Raw genomic sequence first — 21,775 nt, forward strand, 5'->3', positions numbered from 1 at the left:
TCCATACTAAAAAAATCTCAAATTCCAAATACAGTACTAGTCTGAGCCTACTGATGGAAATTATCGTGCCTCATTGGCCTGGGCTGTAGCAGTAACAGTTATAAAAGGGCAAAGTGAATTTTAAAAAAGGAGCATGACAGAGAAGACAGCACAACTAAAAATACAGTTTAGAGTACGATTTCTTTGGTTTAAATAAATAAAAATAAGTGGCATACAAAGCGAAATGCAAAAGAAATGCAGGAAGGTTATGATTTGTTTATTGAGATCTATATTGACACATGTTAACAGTTAAATATCCCTTATTCTCGACTGTTAAATATGGTTCTGGAAGTTACAGAGATTCATTTTTAATGTTTTGCCATCCCACATTGTTAAACACACAGTTATCATAGCAAAACCAGCTGCTAGGTCAGGACACATTTATAAGTAAACGCTCTTGCATGAACATTGCCCTCGCATAGCAATGCTTAGTGCTAATTGGTTGAAACACTAAATGACAGCACGCACACGGCAATGCTAATTGGTTGAAACGTTGATTCGTGACTTTCTTGCAGGCAGTGCAAATGCTCATTCATAAACTAAATTTAATAAGAAAAGTTGCCGGTGCAGCCGTACCACCACCGCACCCCTCCCTCGGCATGTGGGGGTGCAGCCGCACCCCCAGCACCCCCACTTCCCGTGTCCCTGCTTGGGAGCATACGTGGAAGATGTGTAGCACAGAGCTTTAGAATCCTACGTTTCTGCTGGTTTTCAGCCATGGTGGTCCAGTGGTTAAAGAAAAGGGCTTGTAACCAGGAGGTCCCTGGTTCAAATCCCACCTCAACCACTGACTCATTGTGTGACGCTGAGCAAGTCACTTAACCTCCTTGTGCTCTGTTTTTCGGGTGGGACGTAGTTGTAAGTGACTCTGCAGCTGATGCATAGTTCACACACCCTAGTCTCTGTAAGTCGCCTTGGATAAAGGCGTCTGCTAAATAAACAAATAATAATGGTGATCTGCAACACCTTGGTCAGTTTCGTTTAATTTTTAAGGAATGGGTCGTAAGATAAATTAGTTGAAACCGGATTCAATACTAGCAACATGCCACCCTGCCAATGACATTTAAAAAACAATGCGGGCAAGAGCAGTAAAACACTTTATTAAACAACCTGGCACCAGGTATTTTGATTTATTACAGCAGCTTAGATTCACTCGTGTACCAGTTTTCTGTGCATGGAAACCACATTTTCACAAAATTTCACCAATAATCTTCAAAAACAGCACAAGAACTTCACGCATAGCTAATTTACATATCAACCCCCACCTTTACCATTCATTTGCAGGACGTCAGGTGAAAAGCCCGGTTTACTCCAGTAAAATAAACTGAGCGAATGGATACCCAAAAAAAGCATTTTACACGAGACATTTTTCTCGTTATCCTACATTTCACATTTGACCCATTCACAAGACAACACCAAAATAAAACAATAACAACATACAGTGTGTTTCTTACCACTGATGCAATACAAAACAAAACAAAGCAATTTCATCCTCACTAACACATAAATTAACTGCACATGATACAACTGATTACAGCAGCGCTTTAGAAGGAGCGGTAGGATGTGGGCCGCTCCTCCAATTAAAAACAGTGCTCAGATCATGCAGCATCTGCCACTGCACAAGATGCATGCTGGGAATAACAAGAAGAGACAGGAAAAGAAGGAATGAATAAAAACACAATCAAAAGTATTCAGTGTTATTATAAGGCGAAAAAACTGAAATGTCAGTGGGCGGACATGTAGCAAGTAGGGATGCACCAAATCCAGGATTCGGATTCGGATTCGGATTCGGACCGAATATACCTACTTTTTGAGCAGGGTTCGGATTCGACCAAATAGTTAGGATTCGGTGAAGCGAATCCGAATCCTACATCCGCCCAGACGTACATCCATTTTAATATATCCCTCCAATGTGTGCGTTTCTTCTTTAAATAAATGACACGAATCCGGTATTGAACGTAATTGTTGTATTTAATCACAAGAACACGTTTGATATACTGTCGCAGCTCTCGACTCCCTAAATTACTAGTGGCGCACGCATTAAACATGTCACGCAGCTGCTGAATGCAAGCATACCCCCGTATGGAAAAGCACATTCACATCACACCTTTCATGGAGTAATGCAGTAAACCTGCAATACATAGTAACGACAAACTGCTGTAGACTTTTGTGCTTTGTTGCTTTGTATGTCAAACGTGTTCTAGAGGTAAATAAATAAATAATAAAAAAAAAACGGTGCACAGAAATATATATATATATTTTAACTACAACTGTCAGATGTGCAAGACGTTGTTTAACAATATGCTTTAGTAAAATAAATTACGTTATTATAATGTAGCAATTCAAGTTGAACCATTTGGCAACTGCTGTGTTTTATTAAAATATATTTTAAACTATTTCGTAGCCTATTTCATATGTGTTACACACACGGTGATTTTAAATCAACGTGGGTTTTATTTCGCAGGGAGATTCAAGTCACTCATCACGGTCATTATTTCCTCATAGCTCTCAGATAGGGTTGTCAACAATGAGTGTGAATTGCTTGAGCAGTTTCAGTAAATGTATTTAATTGTTTAATTGTGGTGGCGATTCTATCTGGACAGCCTTGTAACAACGATTAACTGTATTGCTTGATTTTCTTTATACAGTAAACAATATCTATCAAAATAACGCAACACCATTATTATAGATAGCTTTGCACTCACCAGCACTCTTTCATTTAACCTTGTGGCAGCAGGCAAAGTTTCTATTTGTTTAATATTTCTTGCTTCACACAGTCCCGCCCAGTCAGAGACTCAGAAAGCCAATCAGCTGCTGTATAGGTCTGATTGATGGAAACGATCCTCACAGGCATGTGTGTGCTTTTGGTAACAACTAAGTAAAACAATTCAATTAATTTAGCGACAGTTCGCACAATTCACAGTCACTTTACGGAATACACTGCAGTTTAGAGAGGTGAGTTACAAAACCTAACTTTCCTTGAAGTGTCCTGAGATTCTGGAGCCTGTTGGCAACCCTACTGTCAGATCAGGTGACACAGGTTGAGATGGCATTAAAGAAAATAGTGGGTTATGGCAAAGGTGCAGCTCTCCTTTCTTGTAAAGGTAAACGGTTCTGTATTTTGACATTTCTATGGTGGGTGGGTGGGTGGAGGGAGGGCTAGCGGTAAATTGTGTAAGTTTCAAACTGAAATCTTATTCAGGGATATATTTCCATTCGGTAATAAAAATACTATGAACTAAAAGGCTCAAAACAATAGATGTGCGCGTTCCTTGTTAGTAGCTGCCAGTCTGTTTTTCATTCAACAGTTTCCTTCAGTTTTTCTTGACAGTTTTTGTAGATTTGGTATTTTATCTTGCTCTTAATTGTATTAATACTTGTACTGTGATTCTTGAAATGTATTTTTTGTTTACGACTGTAAGTCGCCCTGGGTAAGGGCATCTGCTAATAAATAAATAATAATAATAATCATTTTATAGCCTTTTATTTTGACCCAATTGCGCCTGTTATTTTGTTAAATGTGTTTTGTTTAGAGTTTCTGTCCAGTGTTATTTTTGTTTGTGTATAATTAAACATGCACATTAGCACTTTACTGTGTCTTCTGTGTCTGAATCTCCCTTCTCTGGTCTAAACACCATTGCCAGTGACATCATCCTATCACAACATGGTAGTCCAAAATTAGTGCTATTTAGGGTTTTGGACTAGTACAATAAAACACACCCTTTTATAGCACAGTGAATATTAAGCTTCTATAAGCATATTCCCGGTCTCATAGTAAAAATCAATTTTGCCTGTTTATGCTCTAGACATCTTGAAGGCAAACACAAAGGCTGAATTAATAACAGAGAGACACATGTATGTTCCACATGCAAGTATATGTCGACCTTACAGCACAAGCCGTGCCTACCTCTTCACTATTTTCTTTCCCAGTACAGGTACTTAAGACAGAGAGATCAAAATCCTTTACATAAATAAGGTATCCCTAATCCCGGAAATGACATCCAGTGTTGGTTTTAAGCTTTGATGAGCTTTGATGTCATCTGAGTTTTGGTCAGCTGAGTTCTGATTGACCACAGTGGTCGTTTTGGAGTGGTAACTGCGCTTCATCCTGAAAGTCTTTGTGTGCTGGAGTTCCTGCTTGTCTTCCTCTGTCACTGTCACAAACGGGCACCAACGGAATGCCTGTCTGAATCCCGACCGGAATCTGTCGGGGAAGAACACAAATCGAAAGGAAGAGGCATTTATTTTATTATCAACAAGCATACTTTCTTCTCTTAGTCACGCATCCTTATTAAACTCGTGCAGACTATGGTAATAAGATAATTACTCGCTAGTTAACCCCTTGTCCATAATATAAAAAGAGGTGCAATTTGACTGCACGGGTAGAGAGAGTGTTTGTAAGTGGAGAATGAGAGTGGAGACAGGAGGCAAAAGATAATTTAAAAAGTTAACAATTGCTACCTATGCTGGTTTTGCAACCAGCATACTACTTGTTACTGTTTATTGTTTGTTTGTTTGGCCAACGTGCTTTTTTGTTTGAAAGTGTCTTTTGTTTTGTAAACCTATTTATTTTCTATTATTTAATAAACACTGAGCACCATAGCGTCTCAGTTTCGCCCCGCCATTACTTGTTTTGGGTTAATTTCCCTGGTCTGACGTCAGCCCTGCAGCCATCCTATTCACAGGGAGCTACAGAGATGGAAAGCGTGCAAAAGAGGCCATTCTAAGAACTATATTCACATAACATGATAAAGTTATACGCATAGCATAGTCTTGGATTCAACTTGTATACATATTTCACTAATCCATTTACAATTTACTAAAATTACTAACCAGACATTAACAAAAAAAAAAAAAAAGTCATGTTTCTTTTATATTTTGAATTGATTATTTATTAAGTCAAATAAATCAATGATAAGAAAAGCACAGAGTAACACTGGGGCTTTGGGGATTGCCTCTGGGTCTGAGACAGGGCGAGTTTCGGGGGGCTTAGCCACGCTTCTGAGCTCACAGCTCACCAGAAGTAACGTTCAATAGTGTTTTGAAATTATAAACAGCTTCTTGTTTGCCGAGTGTATGTTTTAGCTTATAATCACAAAAACATACACACAGCAATTGAAAATCATACACGCTCCATGTAATGTAATGTTGCTTGCCATGTGTGACGGGGAGCCCCACCCCTTTGTATAAACGTGCACTATATTATCTGTATTATTATTAGTATTATTTTCATTATAATTATGGCTGTTTGTTTTGACTTTATTATTGCAATTTTTAATTATTATTATTATGATTTATTATTGTTTGGTTTGCAATTATTATTATTTAAATATGTACTATTGTTACTAATGATTTGTATTTGTGGGTGCAGATGGGTAAACATGTTATTGTTTGTTTCGGCAGGGAGAGGGTTAACTTCCTCTCCCTGCTTACACATGTGGAATGTAGGTGGTCAGGAGATAAGTGATTGCCAATTGTCTCATTAGCACCTGACCACCTGCTATATAAGGTCTCGCTCTCAGAGCATGGGGAGAGAGCGTAGGAAGAGTTTGGAAGAGCTCGGGAGAGAAAGTAAGAGAAGAATCTAAATCTACAGTTGCTACCAACTTGTAGGTACTCATTTGTTATAGTTTATTTTCGCTTTGTGTTGTTTTGGCCTGTGTGCCCTTTTTGTATTTTGAAAGTGTTTTGTTTTATTTTGTTTTGTTTATAATTAATAAAGATGCTGCATTGCCACTGCAGTTTTGGCGCCGTATTTCAGTGTGTTTGTGTACTGCTTCCTGGTTCTGAAGTCACCATCCACCCCACACCCCTCACATCCTGACACCATGTTATAACAAATATTATACAATGGTAACGATCATCCTCTGATTTGTTCCAATGGGCTATGGGACATAGTAGCCATGGCGATGAACCACGACACTGCCAGGGTTCTCTTGAAACCTATTTTTGCTAGTTTTTATAAACAACCTCATAGCCATTGTCATAGTCACAATATGGCTCTCCGGGGTGTGTGTGGTTGTGATTTAGCGCATCTAAGGTGTGGTGATATCCCACAATGACACACACCCAGTTGTGTCATATTACTTATTTTAAGCATTTTCAATAATACAGAACTGGACACGGCTATGGTAAGTAATATGTTTCTGAACACCACACAGGAAAGTTTTAAACAATATAGTAACCTGAAATTCTGTACCATTCTTTACATGTAATATTCTTGGAAACCAATGATGCAATCATAATAATATTCATGCCATGATTCACACAATACCACCTGATTGGCATACCTTTGATTGAGGCAGTAGTAGATGATGGGGTTGTACATTGTGGAGCTCATGGCGAGCCAGAAGATGGCCAGGTACACCTGCTGGATGTATTTCTGCTTGTAGATGTCTTTGTTGAAGCTTCCCAGGATAAAGTAGGCATGGAAAGGCAGCCAGCACAAGGCAAACGTCACCACGACAACAATCATCATTTTGACAACCTGTGAAATGGCAGAAGAAAAAGAGAGGTCTTAGAAGACACACAGCTCATTCTGCTTTCCCATTATTGTTGCTGTATAGTTGGACACAACACTCACACAGTTTACATCGGTTTAGTGGATCCCAACGTGTTATTTGACAACATAAAGGACAAGTGCCTTTATGGTTCGGAATTTTGCCTACAAGTGACGGACAAAAATGAAATATTTATCAATGAAGTTGTTTCACCTTTAATGGAACTACCACAGGTTATATTTGCAGATGTGCACAGTCTATTGCATCACTGCATCAATCAATTAATTTGCACTTGGCCTGGAGACAACCCTACTTGTAGACAAAATTCCAATCTTATCCTATATGGATAGAACACAAATTTTAAATATATTAAATTTATATGAAAATATTCATTTCATATATGTAAAATGCATGTATTATAAAGCTATGTATTTTAAATGTATAAACCTTATACATATGGGATAGACTCTTGTCCTTTGCATGTATTGCGTTTTCAAAGTTACTTCAATTCTATATTTTTTTTTGTCTCAAAGGAATTCAAAACTGCTTTTCACAGCTGTAGTTAACAGCTGAACTTTCAGATTTGGATATTTGGTTTCCAAAGCCCCAACCTTGCGCTTTGCTTGGATCTGATTCTGATAGTGCTCGGACGAGGCACCCGGGATTTCACCTCCCCAGAGCGTCACTCCCACGATGCTGTATGTGACCAACATCACCAGCAGGGGCAGCAGATAGATCAGGATTATCACAGCAATCTGATACCTGGAACAGAACAAAACAAATACAGTGAAACCAACAGAGGCATGATGTTCACAACACTGTTAGACACCCCCTTCGGTCACAATTTTTAATTGAAATTTTAAAACAGTATGTGTGAACTCTATGAGTCCGAGAAGTTGCCCTGCCAAAAAAATAAACATATATTGTGGCAAAATCGTCGGAGGACACTACATATGTCTGGCAATATTTGTTCTCACCACTACTTGTCACTGTGTGGGAAAAGGCAGTCGTGAGTGATTGAGCTCTTGTGACAGCCAGACAGAGATTGGATTAGGGGACAAGAAGTCCAGCCTGCTATTGGAATATAAGGAAGCTTGAAAAGCCACATGGGGGGTGAACCAGGAAGTGCTGGAGAGATTGCATGTGTGCAGATTAAAGAATTGAATAGAAAGGTTTGGTACTTTAGCCGATTGAGAAACAACACGTTCTTGTAACTGCTGACACTTTGTACAATTGAATGCTTGTTGCTGATGTAACTACATTAGCTGGTTGAAGAAATGTAATAATAATAATAATAAAATGAATTCCTTCAACCAGCTAATGTAGTTACATCAGCAACAAGCATTCAATTGTACTAAGGTCCTCGCTCTACCTTTTCTCTCCCTGACTGCCACAACTCAGTCTGCTCTTGGATATGTGGCCCTTAGACTGCCACATCTCAGACTGCCCTTGGACATGTGGTCCTTAGACTGCTACAGCTCAGACTGCCCTTGGAAGTGTGGTCCTTCAGCTGGCGCTTAGAATGGCTGGCACTGTTTGCCAATTTATACTGTCCTGCAGGTCTAGAGCTGGTCCAGTTTCCATGCTATCTAAATTCACTTCAATCAACCACAGCTCTGAACAATTTCACGCTGTCCAACTAATCTCTCCCTGTCAACTCCTGCTAATTGTACTGTACTGTCCCCCTGGACCTCTCACTCACTTTCTCGATGAACTCGACTATCTCCTCTCCTCCCTCCCCTCTGTGTCTCCCCCATCTGTAATGTTGGGTGATTTCAATATCCATCTCTCCAACCCCACACACTCTGCCGGATTCCTTCCTTCACTCCTTCAACTTTTCTCTCTCTATGCCCTCCTACCAACAAAGCTGGCCATCTACTGGACCTCATCTTCTCCAGGGCCTGCTGCTCCTCCACCCTCTCTGTCACCCCTATGGACCTCTCTGATCACTATTTCATCTATTTTTCTCTGTCTCTCCCTACTCCACCTACCCCCACCTCCCGCCGTAACCTCTGCTGTCTCTCCCCCTCTGTCCTTGCCTCCATCACTCTCTCACATCCCTTCTATCGACTCCTTTTTCCAACTCTCTGTAGACTTTGCTACCTCCACCCTCTTCTCCTCCCTCACCTCCTCCGTCGACTCCCTCTGTCCCCTCACCTCCCGACTTGCCCGTCCCTCCCCTCCCCAACCCTGGCTCTCCTCTTTGTTCCGCTCAGCAAGAACCAAACTGCGCTCTGCTGAAAAGAAATGGAAGAGAACCAAACTCCCTGCTGCCTTAGACCTCTACCGCTCCCTCCTCTCCTCCTTCTCCTCTACTCTCACTTCTGCTAAACGCTCCTATTTCCAATCTATTATCCAATTCACCACTAACGACCCCCGGAAACTATTCTCTACCTTCTCTTCCCTCCTTAACCCTCCTCCCTCATCCCCCCTCCTCTGTCTCTTCTGATGACTTTGCCTCTTTCTTCTCCTCTAAAATCTCTGATATCCGCAAACTCTTTAACACCTCTCATACCATTTCTATGCTGATGATACCAAGATCTTCCTCTCCTCACCCCCCCTTTGACCCCACCATCCCCTCTTGTATCTGTCTGTCTGCTATCTCCTCCTGGATGCACTCGCATCACCTCAAACTCAACCTCTCTAAATCTGACCTCCTTTTCTTCCCCCTCTCTATCTCTATTCCTCTGGAATCTTCCATGCTGTCTCTCTCCTCCTCAGCCAAGAACCTCTGAGTAACCCTGGACCCCTGCCTCTCCTACTCCCAGCACCTCTCCACTCTAGCACGCCCCTGCTGTTTCTTCCTGAGCAACATACGAAGAATCCAACCCTTCCTCACTAACTACCTCACGCAACTCCTGGTCCAGGCCCTGGCACTCTCCCGCCTAGACTACTGCAATTCCCTCCTGGCCGGCCTCCCCGGTCCACCACCCGTCCGTTCCAGCTCATCCAGAACTCCGCTGCTCGCCTGGTGTTCTCTCTGCCTCGCTTCTCCCATGCAACTCCACTGTTCCGCTCACTCCACTGGCTCCCGATCACCGCTCGCATCCAGTTCAAGACTCTTGTGCTCGCCTACCGATGCCTTGACCAGACTACACCCAGCTACCTCCAGATCCTCATCTCTCCTTGCACCCCCACCCGACCTCTCCGCTCCGCCTGCACTAGAAGACTGGCTGTACCTCCTCTACGCTCCCCTGCCTCCATAGCCCGCTCCTTCTCCACCCTTGCCCTGCAGTGGTGGAACGACCTTTCTATGGATGTCAGGACTGCCCAGTCCCTGACCACCTTCCAACACCTCCTCAAGACACAACTCTTCAGACAACACCTGTAAAACTCAACTTTTCCCTTCTGGACAATATAGCACTCTGCCTTTAATGCACTTTAACTTGCACTTATCTGCTCTCTATTTTACTGTATTTAATCCTGCACTTAACCCAATCTGTAGTATTTTGTATTTCACTTGCACTCGTATCTAACCCTGACGTAACTATCAACAATGTTATCTGCTCTTGAACTGCCCCGATATCAAACCGTACTGTGTTTTGTATTTGCTTTTATTAAGACTGAAGTCATTGTATTTTGTATCTTGCTCTTAATTCTACTGTAATTCTTGATATGTATTTTTTGTATATAACTGTAAGTCACCCTGGGTAAGGGCGTCTGCTAAGAAATAAAGAATAATAATAATAATAATAATAATAATAATAATAATAATAATAATAATAATAAATAATAGAAGTGCCAATAAATAAAAAGGAGAATTCCAACCGCGGGTGCGGTTTCAAACAAGCCCAAAAAGAAAGCGAGTGGGTCGTGTTCAGCCAGGAGGCTGGATAAGCAAAGAATCTGCACTGACGACACCAGAAGCTGCTGCGACACAGAAGAGACACAGAACCACTTGGATTATCAATGCAAACAGTGTGAGTACCACTCTGAACCTCACGTTAATACTGGTTTTAGACACACTGTTTTAAAGTATTTTTTCACAGTAAAACAGGTTTAAAAGGAACTGCATATCAACAGGACACTCAGTACTGCATCTCCAGCCCCGCATCACCTCTTGTTCGCTGTATTTTTCATATACCTCTTTATAGTCGTGCATACTGATAAATCATCTCCTGATCACTCGTTTTATCACTAAACTCCTCAATAATGCGATCCAAGTCATTATTTTATTACTATAACATCTCAAAAAGTTCTGTGCTGGATGCGGAAGAATATCACTCTTATATCTCACTCGGCCATTGATTGTTTTTCTCTGCTTTTTCCGGAGAAAAAACGACTAGAGACCTGTGTTTTATGTCTTTTTGATGACATCGGACCGGAAAGGGGAAATTGTAATGTTGGACCTGGTCCGACATAGGACCGCAAAGGGTTAAAGAGATAGCAGCTCAATATCCTGACAGCTGCTGTTGTACATATTGGGGAAGCGGGGTTTTTGCACTCTGTAAATAATAAACACGCCAGGTGGCTTATAAAATAAAACTGTGCAGTCTGGTTATTACAAGGTACAGCAGTGACCTTGTCACAGATGGTGTCAGAGTGGGATTGTGAAATTGAAGATTAGTCAATTCCCCCCAAAAATTTACAAACTGTAAAATGAAGCCACTTCTGCTATGGAGGACGTTATTAAAGCCCTCATGCACACCATGGCAGTCCAGCAAGAGACCATAAGAGAGGAAAGCCTGCAACAATAACAGGATAATTGGTGGCAGCAAGAGATTAACACACAAATATTGTTGGAGTTAAAAGCGCAGAGAGAAGAATGACGAACTCCACCATCCCAGGTCAATAGACCCACGCATCTGCTACATAAGCAGACCCCTGAGGATGACGTAGAGGCCTTCCTTGTGTCCTTTGAGAGGATTGCCCTTCGTGAAGCCTGGCCTCAAAAGCAGTGGGCATGCTTACTTGCTCCATTTTTACATGGAGATGCGCATAAAGCATATTTTGATCTGGATATTACAGTTGCAAATAATTTCCAACAGCTAAAGACCAAAGATCCTTGCCAGAGCTGGAGTCGCAGCAGCTGTACAAGCTCAAAAATGTCATGCCTGGTCTTACCGAAAAGAAAAGTTTGATTTGCTGCATTTGGCTAAAAGGTGGCTCAAACCAGAGGTCAACAACACCGCCAAGATGTTGGAAATCCTGGTAATGGATAAGTTCCTACGTGCTCTACCGGCCCAACTCAGGAAATAGGTGGGACAAGGAGACCCACGGTGCTTAGAACAGGTCATAAGACTGGTAGAGAGACAATTGGCCACTGAAGAGCTGGCTAAGGAACCACAGCTGCAAACTCAGAAAACTTGGTGGCAGAGAGCCACACGGAAACCATGTGGTGATTCCACCCCCTCAAGAATTGAAGAAACTCAAAAATCCAGAGGAGAACCATTTGTTTACCATACAAACCCCAAATACATAAGTATTTGTTACCGATGCCACAAAATCGGTCATATGGCCCGGGATTGTACACAAGCTGATGAGCAAATGTAATGTAATATGGGAAATTACCACTGTGGTGTCATAAGTGTGTCTGGGGTTACTATATGGGAAATTACCACTGTGGTGTCATAAGTGTGTCTGGGGTTACTATACGTAAGTGCCTTAACACTTGTTGATATGAAACTAGATCCAGAGAAGCTATGGGACCATAACTTTGAAACCGGGGTCACCTGCATACATGGGAATGTTAAATATTATCCAACTATCCCAGGCTACCCAAGGTTATTGCAGACTTCGCCCATTCCGCCTGGGCCGCAAGGAGCTGAAACCAGGGAAGACTTGGGTGGGGGTTGCCAGTGTCTTGATGAGTCAGGTAGGTGTCTTGGGAGTTCCTTTTGGGGTCATGACAGTTCCCTGTACCTGCCCGGAGAAGCTAGAGGTAATCTTGTGGAGAACCTGGGCCAGTCTAACCAACTGACCCTGGAAACCTGCCTGCTAGCCCCTAAGAACAACCATTGATTCCTCAAGGTAACACCCTTCCGCTACCCAATGACTCACTGCCACTGGAAGACTCCACCCTGCTTCCTCTGAGAGACAGCTCCAGTCTACCAGAAGGGGGCGAGTCTGATATTGACCTGTGTGAATTGTTCCCATTTAAAAAACGAAATTTGGATACATTAGAAATATATCACATCAAGAAAGACGTCGAGACAAGGAACTGGGTCCTCCAGCTAAATGTGTTTCAATAGGAGAAAAACAAACTCAGAAAGGGATATGTGTACAATGTGATATAAGCACTAGCAGTGAAGAATGGGGTGAGGACCCGATGGGTGAGCTGCCTAGTACTCCCTCTTTGGTGGATCCAGAGTTTACATCTAGCTCAGAATTTAGATGGGAGCAGGTGAATGACCCCACCTTAACTCTGGCAGTAGAAATAGTAGAATATTATAAAATAGATAGGAAACCTAACATGGTACAATTATGCAAACTGTGGCTGAAGTGGATATTCTCGCTGTAATAATGGGCAGGCTGGTTCTATGTTAATCCAGGCCAGAAGGCAGTACAGAAATTCCAGACATGGCTTGTAGATAGAACTACAGAGCACATTTATTTTCATAGTCCAATGCTTCAGATCATACGTAGCCTAGTTCCACAAGTTTCATTCTGTAACATCCAGGTCAGACTTAAGTTCTTCTCTTATTTAGCCCACTAGTTAACCCGCGTTACTCCACATACATCCGAGGCACATCTACACAGCTCTCTGCCCTCCTCTCAACTACCCAATAGGTGGCACAAAATAACTACATACGTTATGTAAAAGGTACAGTAACCAGGTAGTAAAGGATCATTACATCACCTTCAATAAATTATGGTACAGTATATCTGAAACAAATGATTAAATACCCAAACTGCACAATATGTCATCTCTTCTACAACAAGAGAAAACACAAACAAAAAGCTCAGAAGAAGCTGCTAATGAGTCATTACCCTTTGTCACGGCTTCCAGTGAGTCTGAAGGCACAGGTGGAAGTACTCACATTAGCTGATGTTTACCACCATAGTCATCAGGCCAGTCCACCAGGCAGATCGTCCGTGGGTCGTAGAAAATCGTTATGGAGTAGAAGCACTGTGGGAAGGTGAGCAAGAACGCTAAGAGCCAAATCACTGCAATCACCACCTTTGTGATGGTGGACGACAGCCTGGGCTTTAGAGGGTGGATAATAGCCATGTACCTGAAACAGATTAACCAAAAACAACTTAAAATCTGACAAGACATCGCAGACTGCCCCTACATTTAGGCAATATTTTTTTGTGATCAATAATTTAATAGACAAAAGAGAGCATTATAAGGCTGCTGGAGTTTAGATGAAGCCCAGGAAGGGAGTGAACCTTTTAGAGATCCTGGAAGTTATTTAACCCTTTCATGCATGGCAACCTCATATTGGGATGGACAAAGAAACTCTCTTCTAATCTTTATATGGGGACATATGGAAGTCACAAATGCACGATACCCTCATATGAGCCGGATAATTGTTTGGGTAATGTTGAGTTTCTGTTCAATGCATATCTATCTATCTATATATATATATATATATATATATATATATATATATATATATATATATATATATATATAGTATATTTACCTATATATACTGTATATAGTATATTTAAAAAAAAAAAAAAAACATGCACAATTTATTTCATCTTTTAACGTGCTGACATGATGCTTGGTTGGAAACCCCTGTTCGAATACATCAGAAGTGTACTACCCTCAAGAAAACCTAACATAATCCTTATCAGACCAGCATTACATGAACCTGCAATGGATTAGTGTGTACTGGTTTATCAAATTTAAAAAACACCACAAGTGTCATGTCCAAATATGAAAATGTAACCACAGTGATACTGTTTTAGATGCCATTATGCTGCCATTGAGTGCATTGTTTTTGGTAAAGATAAGCTTTATGACACTCAGTTGTATTTTTGTTATGCAGTAGTAAACCTTTTTCAAGAGAGTGACTAAAAGCCTTATCCGTTCTCTTGAAATTGAAATAAACCCATAATCCCACAGTAGCATAATGAATACAATGGTGTCAGACCTCTTGAGGCACATAGCTGTATTAAATGCATTCCTGTACAGTATTTTCATGTGCAGTATTGACAGGTAAAAGTGGTTATAGAAGAAGGCGTAAGACAAAAACACAACCTTGTTTAATAGCTTGAGGTCGTTCCCATTGGTTATTAATGGAGGGGATTTATATTCCACAGACGTGTGTCCTTTATGAGACTGGGTGGGTGGGTGTGGGCCCCTGGGTGGTTTTGGGAGCATTAGTAATACTTGCCTGTAAGACTTTCTTATAACTAATGGTGCATGAGAACCAATTCTTAGTATGTTAAAGCACTGAGAGACTTCCGGTTGGTGGCCATGCAGTGAAGATGAACTGAGACACGGCTCCTCTGAATTTATCACAAATATAGTATATCTTTTGCCACACATTTTTATTAATCTGTGCTTAACATCGAGACAATGTCGAAACCGAAGCCGTAACCCAGCTGCTGCATCGTGTTCCGGGAATGACGTCCCTGTTCTTTCTGCTGGGCCCGTGGGCGCGGCCTCTCCTCATGGGTCTGAGCTGTTGATGATCTTGGACGCGATAGGAAAGCTGCTGGAGGATGCAACCACCATTGAGTCATTGGTAAAAAGGGTGGTCGACGTGGAGACCTCTCTCACCAATGTGGATAAAATGTATCATACCAACCAACTCTAAGGCTTTAGGCCAGTGGTCTCCAACCCTGGTTCTGGAGAGCTACAGGGTATCCTGATTTTCGTTTCAACTAAGCTCTCAGTTACTTAATTGCACCAATTATTGGCTTAATTAGTCAAGATTAACAGGTGTTCCAGATCTTTAGCCATTGATGACAGATACCTATAAAACTTGCAGGATTGGAGCTCTCCAGGACTAGGGTTTAGACTAAGGCAGGGGTAGGTAACCTTGGCTCTTCCAATCCATTCCACTGCAGGGCTTTGTTTCAACCAGACCCTTAATTATATAATTGACCCTGTTGGAGGTTAAAAATTAATTAAGGGTCTGGTTGGAACAAAGTCCTGCAGTGGGATGGATTGGAAGAGCCGAGGTTGCCTACCCCTGGACTAAGGCATCACAACCCCTCAATCAATCAATCAATCATCAATCAATCAATCAATCAATTCCTTTATTTAACCAGGTTAGAAACCAGCTGAGAACAAGTTCTCATTTACAATGATGACCTGGCCAAAAATGACCAAACTACAGCAAAGACAATATTAGTATCTCTCATAAAAAATAATATTGATGTAACAGCATAATGTAATATATACAATACATTACAGCACATCACCAAAAATAAAACAATACAATCCAGCCTGTTCAATGCAGATTTAACAATCACAAGTAACAGTCAGTAGCAGATGCAGATTATGACCAGAAAAGTTAACAGAATCCAAATTAGTCCATTTCAAATCCCTCAGTAAAACATTCCAACTATCTGCTTCTGCGAATTCAGACGAGTGCCAACCGAAAGTAGATCCAACCCTTGGAACTGACAACTTTATAAACGCATCAGATCTAAGCAGATAGTTTGAAGAAGAAAAAGTAAATCAATTCTAGAGATAAGATGGAACTTCCTCTAAGGCCCTCCAGCTATTTCAAGAGTCTACAGCAGGGGTGTCTTGGAGGGCTGCAGTGTCTTCTGGCTTTCGAGCTCTCAGTTACTTCCTTGGTCTAATTTGATTAATTGATCTAATGTAACTCTTCTTTCCAGGCCTCGAAATGTTGTATAGGTAGTGTACATTGAATCAAGTGCATTTGTGAAATCATCATCAACTGAAAAAGACCTTGACAAAATATAAAATATGTCTAACCTTCGACCAGATATTGTCTTGTGGTCTTGATCAGCACGCCTTGTTCACCTGATAGAGTTAACAGTGCCATGGGAGGATGCTGTAGATGAGGCGTATGAGAGGAAGAAACTGCGGTATGCTCAACTAGCCACTGAAGTGGAACAGCAAGGATGGAGAGTCCGGGTTTACCCAGTGGAGGTGGGTTGTCGAGGATTTGTGGCACACTCTACAAGCCGGTTTATCAGAGATGTCGGATTCAGTGGCCAAGAGTTGCGTCGCACAGTGAAGAACTTATCTGAAGCAGCAGAGAGGAGCAGCAACTGGCTGTGGTTGAGGCGGAAAGATTCTGGCTGGGGACCTCAAGCACAATAGAAAGAAAGAAACGCTGATGTACAGGTAAGTAAGCTGGGCTGAGTTGAGTGGGGGACGGAGTGGGGGACCACCACTGTAGCCAATGCCCTGCTTGACGGATTCTTCACCCGCTTCGGTATACCCCAAGAGTTGCATTCGGACCAAGGACGAAACTTTGAGAGCTGGGTGTTTGTGGATGTCTGCCAGCGCCTGGGGATACGGAAGACCAGAACCACCCCCCTTCGACCTCAAAGCGACAGGCTGGTGGAACGTTTCAACCGTACACTGGAAGCACAGCTCGCCATGGTCATCAGCACGCAACAGAAAGACTGTGATCTACAGCTGCAGCTCATTCTGATGGCATTGGCATACCGCAGCGCAGTGCAGGATTCCACTGGCTGCATGCTTGCCCTCCTGATGCTGGGAAGGCAGCCCGAGAACAACTGCAGGTAGCTGGAATGCGCCAGAAGCGTAACTATGATGTGCACGAGTGGGGGAGAGCCTTTGAGCCGGGAGAACAGGTGTAGCGCTGGGTCAAATGCGACCCAGGAGTGGGACATTGTGTGCTCAATGTTAGACTTACGGGGGGAATATGATTATTGTTGTACACTGTAATTTTCGCTGTATGTGTCTCTGTCTATTGTCACGTGTCTGTGTGTCATTCCCCCCTACATGCTGACGACACTGTGTGAATGGTGGAATAGGTATGCAAATAAGGTACCAGGAATGCGCCCAATGACAGTGAGAGGGGGGGGGTCTATACAAGTGCAGCCGACTCGCTGCAGAGAGAGTGAGAGATCCATTGAAAATAAAAGAGAAAGAAATCCATTCATAAGAGCTTGAATAATAAACAGCACTTTTCAGCGCCAAAGGAACTACCTTGTAGTGTCTTCATTTCTCCGCTGAGAACCCACTACACGCTGCCATTACTATATATATATATATATATATATATATATATATATATATATATATACTGTATATATATACTGTATATATATACTGTATATATATATATATATATATATATATATATATATATATATATATATATATATATATATATATATATATATTAAACGGGGGCGAGTCAATGGAAGTTTTAATTAAACACTGCAGATGCCATGCCTTTTACTACCAACAGGGGCCAGCGTTTGACGCGAATTTGACATTCAATGGATATTGGAAATACCACAAAATAGCTATAGTGACCCTGCATTTTACAGTTCATAAATTTAGACGATGAACGACAGGTCTTGTTTACTATAAAAGTGATTCACTGCAATAAACCCACTGCAGAGAATGCTTGAAAAACACAGCATTTTAGGGTACAAAATAATAATTAATGAATTAATTAAGATTCATTAATAATCCGTAGGGACAATCTGATTCCCATGAGTAGGATAGCTGTTGATTATTAATAGGATGTCAGGAGTTCAGGCCATGGTTACACCAATTATTCATTTAAATTAATCGTAGTAGTAGCCGCCAATAGCTCATAGAAGTCGTAATTGCAGCTAACATAACAAAGTCGACACAAGGCAAGTTAGTTAGTCCCAAGCAGGAGTATCCGATATTGGTGGCACCGTAATGGCTCTATTTAGAAACCGATTGTTTGGGTTATACACATTGCATAGCTGTCACTAAAATCTTAGTGGCTTGAATTGAAGTGAATACCTATATAAGGAGAGGGGGGTGCGGGGGGGATGATGTGGGGCATCGGCCCAACTGCGCACACTGTCTTTACAGCTGTTATTCTCCTATTAAAAATAATGGATTGCTTTCAAAACTACACCACCCAGAAGCCCAGTTTTAACACTTGTATGTTACGTTTTTGTATCTTTATTTGGCCATTGGATAACGAGAAAGCATGTGGTTGTGTGGGTGTTTCAGTTGGCGTTGTGCTGTTGGTCTTTCTCTTCTGCGGCGCTGCCTGCTTGTGTGCTGTGTGAGAGTAGAAATTTGAAAAACCAACTAGCTGTTTTGTTAGAGTTCTATTGTGTGGAATAATTTTGGAGTTGTATATACAGAAAAGTCCAAAGTACCTGAAAAAAACTAGAGTCAATCTCGTGATTAAAAAAAACCCCAAAAAAACAACTTAATTTAGTTATTAGCGCAAATCAGTTACCTCTTCACCCCTCAAGACAAGGAAACGACTCAGTGGTTGAGGTTTATTATTTCTAATTTATCATTAACTCCTTAATAATACTATAGCCCCTTCAACACGTTGTTTTTTAATTTGTCAAAAAAAACAACAAAAAAGTCAAATTAAGAGTATTTTTCGCATGCTGTTTATTTTGAAGCAATTAATACTGTTATCTGACCAGAATATTATTATTATTATTATTATTATTATTATTATTATTATTATTATTATTATTATTATTATTATTATTATTTCATAACAGCAACAGTATTCTGGTCGTTTTAAAATCATCTATTTCTCTTTGGCTAGCTTTTCTTTTCGACTCCTCGAGACCATCACTTTCAATTCAAATACAAAATGTCTCGTTTTCAATCACTCGACAATACCCACCGTACACAAATGTTCATTAATACTCAACAAATGAGAATACGTTAAAAAAAATTGTAAAGCTGGTACATTCGTATCTCAGAGAAACTGAAGAAACGGATAATGACATAGAACGTCTGTGTACAGCACTGAAACACTACGTTTAAAAAAGTCGAACTACACTGCTGAACCTCGTCTTCTTTAATATTAGCATCACAAGGGTATCCATGTATTATAAAATATAATAGATCGGCCTAATAGATTTTCCTGTAACTCACTGAAGCCATATATATATATATATATATAGAGAGAGAGAGAGAGAGAGAGAGAGAGAGAGAGAGAGAGAGAGAGAGAGAGAGAGAGAGAGAGAGAGAGAGAGCGAGAGAGAGAGAGAGAGATAGAGAGATAGATATAGATATAGATATAGATAGTGAGCTTGCCTCGCGCACTGAATGCATGCCTGCCACAGGGTCCTAACCCCTTAACCTGCACAGACCGTACATGACATTTGCAGAAATTAAATAGACATAAAGCTGACATAAAGGGGGTTAACAGTACAATTTTGAGCAACAATCTATACCGGGAGTTGTCCGGGAGAAGGGTCCAAAAAATGGGAGAGTTGACAGGTCTGTGACATTGTATAGAACCCTACATCATATGAACAAAATGTGGTCCCATATAAAAGAACCATTGCAACATAAACGCGGGCAGTAGAAAGTGTAGCTTTTCTTTTTTTTTCGTTTTTGTACTCTCCACCTTTTGTTGAATAACTACGCTAACCAGCATAGCGCTAATAGCACTAGTGGTAAATTAATTTTGTAATTTTGCAGCTGCAGAAATACTGAGCTATAAAAATTCGTGTCTGGCTATTTTACAGAATATTACACGTGTGTACTTTAAGGCAAAACTTGTGTATTTTCCTTATCCTTCACCTTGATGTCTATACAGTTGCAGACTGCGCATCTCCCCAATTCATCAGGCTGCTGTTTTTGATCAACCAGGTGTTTTATGTTTTTTTTTTTTACTTAAGATACTTAAGTTACCCAATTAACCCCTGTCAAATGTATCACTTCTGTGTGTAGCTGATAAGTTGCGGTTTGTCTCAGAGTGACTGCAGACTTCAGGTGTGAAAGAGATGCAATTACAATAACTACAGTAAATCAAACAGAATTCAGTTCTGACGGGACACTGTAAAAAAGCCCCGCATACACATTATAGAAGTAAACATTTGCCTTTTTGCAGTATGAAATCCATTGAAGCTAAAATTCTTAATGCAAAGACTTTTGGATTCACTTCACTGTTAACAATATTTAAGAAGAGTACCTAACTTACTTGGCAGTAAGATACAAAATAAATAAAAAATTCGCAGAAAAGATGTCAACTTTTCTTAAATATTTTCACATTGCTTGTAACGCGATGTTAAAGAGATTGGCGCAGTAGTGTCTGACCGGGAGACACGCATTGAAGTTGCCGCTTACCTGTCAATAGCGATAGCCGTCATGGAGTATATGCTTGAAAAGATTGCTGTGATGGGAAAGAAATTAATGAATCTGCAAAACCCAAGCCCGAAGTACCAGTCGTTGTGGATAGCATAGACGAAATTGAAAACAGTGTTGAAGACTGCCATCGAAGCATCAGAGAACGCCAGGTTGACAATGAAATAATTGGTGATCGTCCGCATCCTCTTATGAGCAAGGATGATCCAAATGACCGTAACATTGCCGATCACTGAGATTATCACAATTAGGGCATAAGCGATGGCCCAAAGTGTCACCTGCCATGTCGGCTGAACAAACTGATTAGTAGTCGTCTCGATTCTCGCCTCCTCTTCTAAAAGAGAGGAATTCTGTTCTGACTGCAGTAAGGTGGATAACGTTGGATCCATTTCCGTTTGAAGAAAAATCATCAAATCCAAATCGCTGTGAGTCTTTTGCACAATTTAATCTACCAAACCAGGGCTACCTGAGTTTAAAAGTACATTTTTAATAATATCCAATTTGCCAAACATCAAAGACAACATAAAGCCCACAAATTCAAAGAGAGAGACATTCATTACCAGTGAGAAGTACTGCGGTTTTTAGTTCTCATAGCAAATGAGCCAACTTTCAAGCACCATGCAAGTAGTTCTCGCAAAGCTTTGAATTGAAGGACGCAGAGCACGGAGTTGGCTACACAGAGCACAGCCGCTCACTGCAGCGGCACCGCTTTACTGGGCAGCTCGTTTCCAGATTCCTTGGTCTTCCTATCTGATGGATTTTAAGCCAGTCCTGCCGGGGAGGAGCAGCTCGTTTCCAGATTCCCTTGGTTTTCCTATCTGATGGATCCTGTCCTGCCGGGGAGGAGCAGAGGTGTAATGAAGCAGACAAAACAATAAAATTGCTGTCAAACAAGCTGCCACAGCCCTTCTGTCAGAAATGCTAATAGCGTCATCCTGTTCTGTAATATATAGTAGACACAAATTACCAAAACAAACACAACAGTAAAAAAAAAAGAACAAGAAAATAAATATGTGTTTAAAATCAAAAGATTTATCTTTAATTACTGACC

General features: G+C 41.1%; 1 pseudogene; it reads right to left on the reverse strand.

Annotated features, from left to right (window-relative positions):
* Positions 1 to 305: 305 nt before the first annotated feature.
* LOC117416250 (neuromedin-K receptor-like) lies at positions 306 to 21,424 on the reverse strand (annotated as a pseudogene).
* Between the last annotated feature and the right edge of the window lie 351 nt (positions 21,425 to 21,775).

Source organism: Acipenser ruthenus, chromosome 7 (assembly GCF_902713425.1).
Source record: "Acipenser ruthenus chromosome 7, fAciRut3.2 maternal haplotype, whole genome shotgun sequence".
Lineage (NCBI taxonomy): Eukaryota > Metazoa > Chordata > Actinopteri > Acipenseriformes > Acipenseridae > Acipenser > Acipenser ruthenus.